This window comes from Sorex fumeus, unplaced genomic scaffold (assembly GCF_029834395.1).
Source record: "Sorex fumeus unplaced genomic scaffold, SorFum_2.1 ptg000264l, whole genome shotgun sequence".
Lineage (NCBI taxonomy): Eukaryota > Metazoa > Chordata > Mammalia > Eulipotyphla > Soricidae > Sorex > Sorex fumeus.
This window is the reverse complement of record NW_026606321.1, coordinates 5347301-5354012: the sequence shown is the minus strand read 5'-3', so window position 1 is coordinate 5354012 and position 6712 is coordinate 5347301. Positions and strand designations below refer to the sequence as shown.

Below are 6712 nucleotides of genomic sequence, written 5' to 3'. Positions count from 1 at the left end.
TTAATAAAGCTTTCCATTTTTAGTGGCCAATATCAAATGCCAACTGATCAATTAAATCTCAGAGCTAGCTTCTTTTTTTTGAATTATTTTTTTAATTGAGTCACCGTGAGATACACAGTTATGAAGTTGTTCATGATCAGGTTTCAGTAATACAGTGTTCCATCCCCCATGCCTCTCCAGTGTACATTTCCCGCCATCAATATTTCCCCCATCCCTCCTGCCAACCCCCAACTCCGCCCTGCCTCTATGGCAAGCACTTTCTCTCTCTCTCTCTCTCTCTCTCTCTCTCTCTCTCTCTCTCTCTCTCTCTCTCTCTCATTCTTGCTCTTACTTATGCTCTCGCTCTCCTTTTTGGCATTATGGTTTGCAATTGCTCGAGCGGGCCCAGTAACGTCTCCATTGGAGACTTTGTTGTTACTGTGTCTGGCATATCAAATACATCACGGGGAGCTTGCCAGGCTCTGCCGTGCGGGCGAGAGATTCTGAGAGGTCACCATGTTTGTTCCTTTACTTACTTTCAACACGCAGTTCTTATCCAGAGTGATCATTTCCCCAACTATCTTTGTCATAGTGGTTCCTTCTCTATCCCAACTTCCTTTTCCCCCAGCATTTGAGGCAGCCTTCCAACTATAGGTCAATCTTCTTTGCCCATCTTTCTACTGTCCTTGGGTATTATTCCCATACTAAGATTTTTTTATGTCCCACAAATGAGTGCGGTCATTCGATGTCTATCCTCTCCTGACTCATTTCACTCAGCATGATACTCTCCATGTCCATTCATTTATAGGAGAGTTTCATGACATTATTTTTCCTAATATCTGCATAGCACTCCATTGTGTAGATGTACTATAGTTTCTTTACCCAGTCGTCTGTTCTCGGGCACTTGGGTTGTTTCCAGATTCTGGCTATTGTGAACAATGCTGCAATAAATATGGAAGTGCAGATGGCATTTCTGCTGTGTGTTTTAGGACTCCCAGGATATATTTCCATAAGTGGTATTGCTGGGTCATATGGAACCAGAGCTAACTTCTAACACCAGCTACATTGCACCGGGTTTTCTTCCTAAAGCATCAGGGTTCTCAAAAGCAGATGCACTGACCCTTCTTTCCCCATCCCACCAGACAACTTCCTTGACTATAAAATGATAAACTACATCTGGTAAACAGATGTGGTCTTTCCCCATGCCTTGGGTTTCCCCAAAACATTGCAGTTTATTTTCCAATGTAAATTGCTTTTCATTTTCTACAGGGAATAATTTCTACAGGGAACTAATGGAAAATTTATGATGATTTTTATAAAATTTTTTCTATCTTATCAGAAGTTATTTTGGCCCATATTCAGAGTTTTTGTAGGATCGAGCTAACAGTAAGAGTTGCTGCTATGCATCTTTTCCTAAAACGTACAATCAGTAACATCAGGCTGATACTCAGAGTACCAATACTATGGAAAGGTACAAATACTACAGTAAGGACTTCATTGCCTCCAGCCAATATCCCCTTCCCAAAGAGAGCCAATTATTATCAATCAAATACTGTCTGTGTTGAAATGCACATGAGGCTACATCAGCAGACTTGAATAATCATCAAGTTAAATTTCTGCCTTGTTGTTTAAGAAAAACTCACATCCAATTATTTTCAATAATTTCTCCTTCCCATCACTCCACCATCAATGAATTTGCACCTCAGAGTCTTCATTCCATATTGCTTTTGACAGTGTGTTGTTGGTATGTTTTTCCTACAGTCTAATATTTCATTGTATTAAAAATAATCAATTCTGATTTATCTCCTCCAGATAAGTTAAATTTATGTTTTGAATGCAGTAAACATTTAATATCTGTTGAATAAACTTGTCACTAGTTAATTTCTGGGTAAGCTCCAAATTGAATGCATAAAAAAGTGGTGGTGGGGGTCAGGGAGACAACTCAAAGTGCCAGTGTGTGTGATTTGCATTGAACCGGGTTCAATTCCCTGTAGCGCATACTTTTCTGAGCATCACCAAGAACAACCCCTGAGCACCAGCCTGGGAGTAACCTCTGAGCACTGTCAGTTATGGCACCCCCAAAGAAATAAAAAAAAAGAAATAGAGATGTTCTTCAGGATAAAAATAGTCACTGTGTGCACATTAGTTATCAACTTTTAGAAAAGGTACAAGGTACATGATGAATTAATCAAATATGTCTCAATTCAGAATTCAAAAGTGTTAAAACTAAGCGCTGAATACCATATCAAAGCAAGTGAAAAAGCAAGGAAGAACAGCTCAAAACCAAAATAAAATGAGTCTATTTGTAAATGAATACTGAATTAGGGACCAAACTAAGTGATGAAATGATAAATATACTTAAAATTGTTCTCCAATGCAAATTGTTATTGTTATTCTTTTAAAAATGGCTTCTGACAGAATTAACGACTATTTATAATGTAGTTAAGAATATTCTGGGAAATAAGGGGCCAATTTTGGGAAAACAATACTAAAAAAAGATCAGAAATAGAACTAAACCAAACAAAAATAGGATAGGCAATGTCAAATGACAAATAAAATCCAAAAGAAGAAGTGAAAAAATATTATTCATAAGTTAGCATGAGTTTGAAAATAATGTTTCACTCTGGGACCAATTACCACAAAGAGGGAGCTAGAAAATGGAGGCAATAAACTATTTCTTAAAAGAGAAAAAAGAAGGAGGAAAGACATACATATAATTAGACAAGATTTATACGAACAAAAAGCCTATTACCAATGAAAGTCTAGAGAACAAAGAAGGTCTTTGAATGCAGAGATGAGAACTTCAAGGGAAAAAATAGCAAGCCATATGCAAAAGTTTGCAAAGTTCAAGAACTTTTAACGCTTATGCCTAATTCCTTTATTAAAATGTATTATTTAAAGAGACTGTGATTTACAAAATTGTGCCACCAGAATGCTCTTTCCTGGACCACTGTCCCCAGTTCCTGCCCACCCTCCAGCCTACCAACTTGGCAGGCAAACTAATATACTAAATTAGTTTCATATTGCTTGTTCTAACACTTATGCCCAATTCTTGAATATCCTTCCTACAATCCAGACCTGGTCTCCTGGGAATAAGAGAACAAGTTCCTGGAGAGCAGAAACAATGTTTATCCTTCCTAGATGATGTCTTAGAATTCTGCTATTGTCTTCTCAAGAAGTAAGCTTGGTCTCAAAAACTGCTGGGGCTGGAGTGATAGCACAGCGGGTAGAGCATTTGCCTTGCATGCGGCCAGCATCCCATATGGTCCCCCTGAGCACTGCCAGGAGTAATACCTGAGTGGTATATAAACCAGGAGTAACCCCTGCGCGTCGCTGGGTGTGAACCAAAAAGCAAAAAAAAAAAAAAACCTGCTTTACAAAAGAAGGAATCACATAACAAACTTTGCATCATACAGTCCACAACCCAGGGTCTTACAAATAAAGGTGCACGGGCTGGAGCTGGGTAGGGCAGTTGCCTTGCATATGGCCAGTACCATATATGGTCCTGCAAGATCTGCCAAGAGTGTTCCCTGAGCACGGAGCCAATAGTAAGCCCTGAGCACCACCAGATGTGACAAATAAGTAAATAAAACAAATAATCACAAAAACTAGGTGAAGGGGTGGTTTAGGACTAAAAGCTATTCTTTGAAATGCCAAATTAGTAGAAAATGTTCAAAGCAAAGATTGGTAGAGAATTGTCCCGAAATTAAGTCAATGATAGTTTTTGTGTTTTTGCAAATATTGGTGGTGGCACTATATTTTTTAAATTATTACTTGTATGTGAAAATTTAATTAGAACTAACAGATTTTTTTTGCTTTTTGGGTCACACCCAGTGCTGCACAGGGGTTACTCCTGGCTATGCACTCAGGAGTTACTCCTGGCGGTGTTCAGGGGACCATATGAGATGCTGGGAATCGAACCCGGGTTGGCTGCGTGCAAGGCAAATGCCCTACCCGCTGTGCTATCTTTCCAGCCCCGAGAACTAACAGATCTTTTTTGTGTGTCTATATCTATATCTGTGAATCTTTCCCAATTGCATTCTCCTTTATAATTATCAGAATTTATGGCCTAAATGTTTATGATAAGAGGTCATTTTGGTAAATTTAAATTTAAATGGTTTGATTTGAAACATGTCTTTAAAGTCAGAAAATTGAATGTAATACATTTAATCTATCAATGTTTATTAGTCACAATTATCTGTGTCATATTATTTCATCACTTGATCACTTGACATCCCGTTACTAATGAGTTCACTTGAGCAGGCACCAGTAACATCTCCATTCATCCCTGTTGTGTGCTAGTGTAGCCCAATGGTGTCTGCTCGCTCCAGGAACACGAAAAGCCTCAAACCGTTCATTTAGAGTCTTGATGAAGAAATCTGACCATCTCGTAGGTGGGCGGCCACACGATCTTTTGACATTCCATGAAGTCCAGTCATCTCTGTCATATAAACAGAGAAAATATAATGACTTATTTTCATAGGGGTATTTGATTGGTCTGGGGATAACAGAAAATTACTTGTGCTAATATTAACCAGCTATCTAGAAACATTTGTATGGACTTTCCATTTCAGATGAAGTTGATCAGAAAGTAAAAACTTAAACCAAATAATATAAACTTCTAGCAATAGTTAGTTTCTGAGATTTTTTTTGAACTTGGCATTTCAGAACTCAGTAATGGATAAGAAAGGTATAATTAATGGGATATAATGTTGAAGGAAAAGGAAGAATTTCAACTCAGAAAAAGGTGGTTATTTGTGAAATAAAATAAAAGGAAGTGATAGGACAGAAATGTAAATGTAAAAGAAATGTGTGTAAGATTATGGTAAATAAATCTTAAAGAGACTGTGCGGTTTTACTGTATTTAGCATAATGAATTGCTATAAAATTTTTAACATCTGTAACTTACTTAAAACTAGACTTTTATTCATTTTCTTTGTTAATAAAAGTTTTTAAATAAGAATGTGGTTAGGTTTTAATAAAAGATTATAGACTGTTTAAGTAGTCTGACTCGAAAATGAAGACATGTTATAAAAAGAATTTTATACACTTAATGTATTTTAAGCATCAGTTTTTTTTTAATTACTTAACTAAGTTCAGTACTGGTTTTTTAGATGAGCTAATGTTTCTTTGCAACCATAGACACTCTTATATTATATTTAAAATCTTAGAACCTGAGTTAAATGGATAATCAAATATTGTTTCTTTGAAGGATGTTTGGGCCGCACTCAGGGGTCACTCCTGGTAGTACTTTGGAGACTGCATGAGGTACCAGGAATTGAACAAAAGTCAACCAAAAGTAGTGCAAGCACCTTAACTCTATCTTCCCAGTTCCAACTAAGTATTGTTTCATAATAACCTGTGTGTTTTAAAGTTTATCAAATAAAACTCTTGCTAAAAAAAAAGGAAAATAAATAGAAGAAATCTTGGGAAAACTTCTAAGGATCTCCATTGATTGATTGTTCACTCCCCTTGTGGAAAAAGAGATGTATGTGGATTAAGATTATTACGTCCAAGTCTCATGAGAAGCATTGTCACAGAAGGAGAAACATTTGACTTTCTTAATGTATGTCTGGGCTGGAGTGATAGCACAGCGGGTAGAGGGTTTGCCTTGCATGCGGCCGAGATGACTGACCCGAGTTTGATTCCTCCACCCCTCTTGGAGAGCCCGGCAAGCTACCAAGAGTATCTCGCCTGCACGGCAAAGCCTGGCAAGCTACCAGTGATGTATACAATATGCCAAACTGTATACAATATGCCAAACTCAGTAACAAGTGTCACATGGAGACATTACTGGGCCCACTTGAGCAAATTGCTGAACATCGGGAGGACAGTGACAGTGAATGTATGTCTGGATAAAAATATATTCTTAAATTATGTGACATTTCTATAGACCTGATAAAATCTGGTCAATTCTGGAAAATCGTAAAATTCTGGTCAGTTCTGGAAAATCATAAAAATCACAAAATTAAGCAAGCTTCCTTGTCAATCGTTTTATGACATCGCTGATTGTGACCTGTTAGAGCCTTGATCATTTAGAGAATTGCTTTAATGTTTAGTATTCAGAGAAGTTTGTGAAGGAAAGACCAGACAAATACTCCAAAATATGGGTTTATTATGGAACTGAGAACAAAAAGTAGCAGACAAAAGCTATGGAGCTTATGGGGGTGGGGGAACTCTTAAAAATTGTAAGAGACCAATATTTTGTACAAGAGACTAAAGTATTGATTAAATAAAGGCCCTCCCGTTGATCGTCGATTTGCTCGAGCGGGCCCAGTAACGTCTCCATTGGAGACTTTGTTGTTACTGTGTCTGGCATATCGAATACTCTCGGTAGCTTGCCGGGCTCTCCGAGAGGGGCGGAGGAATCGAACTCGGGTCGGCCATGTTGGCCGCTTGTAAGGCGAACGCCCTACCGCTGTGCTATCACTCCAGTCCTTCGGCAGCACATATACTAAAATTGGAACGATACAGAGAAGATTAGCATGGCCCCTGCGCAAGGATAGATAAATAAAGTACTAAATAAAGAATTGAGGATGAACATCATTTTAATGACTTTTTATTTAAAACTATGTTTTTTCCACAGGTTTCAAAGGTTTTCCTTTTTGAGATGTTACCTACAGAAATCTGACAGATTGCTTCATGCTATAGCCAGAATTAAAGCAGCTTGTTTGTCTCTCCCTGACCCAGAGAATATAAGAAAGACCTTAAAAAATTTTATTCTCCATGGCAA

The 6712-nt window shown here is 37.8% G+C and overlaps 1 pseudogene; it reads left to right on the top strand.

Annotated features, from left to right (window-relative positions):
- Positions 1 to 6413: 6413 nt before the first annotated feature.
- Positions 6414 to 6512, top strand: LOC130018399 (uncharacterized; annotated as a pseudogene).
- The last annotated feature ends 200 nt before the right edge of the window (positions 6513 to 6712 follow it).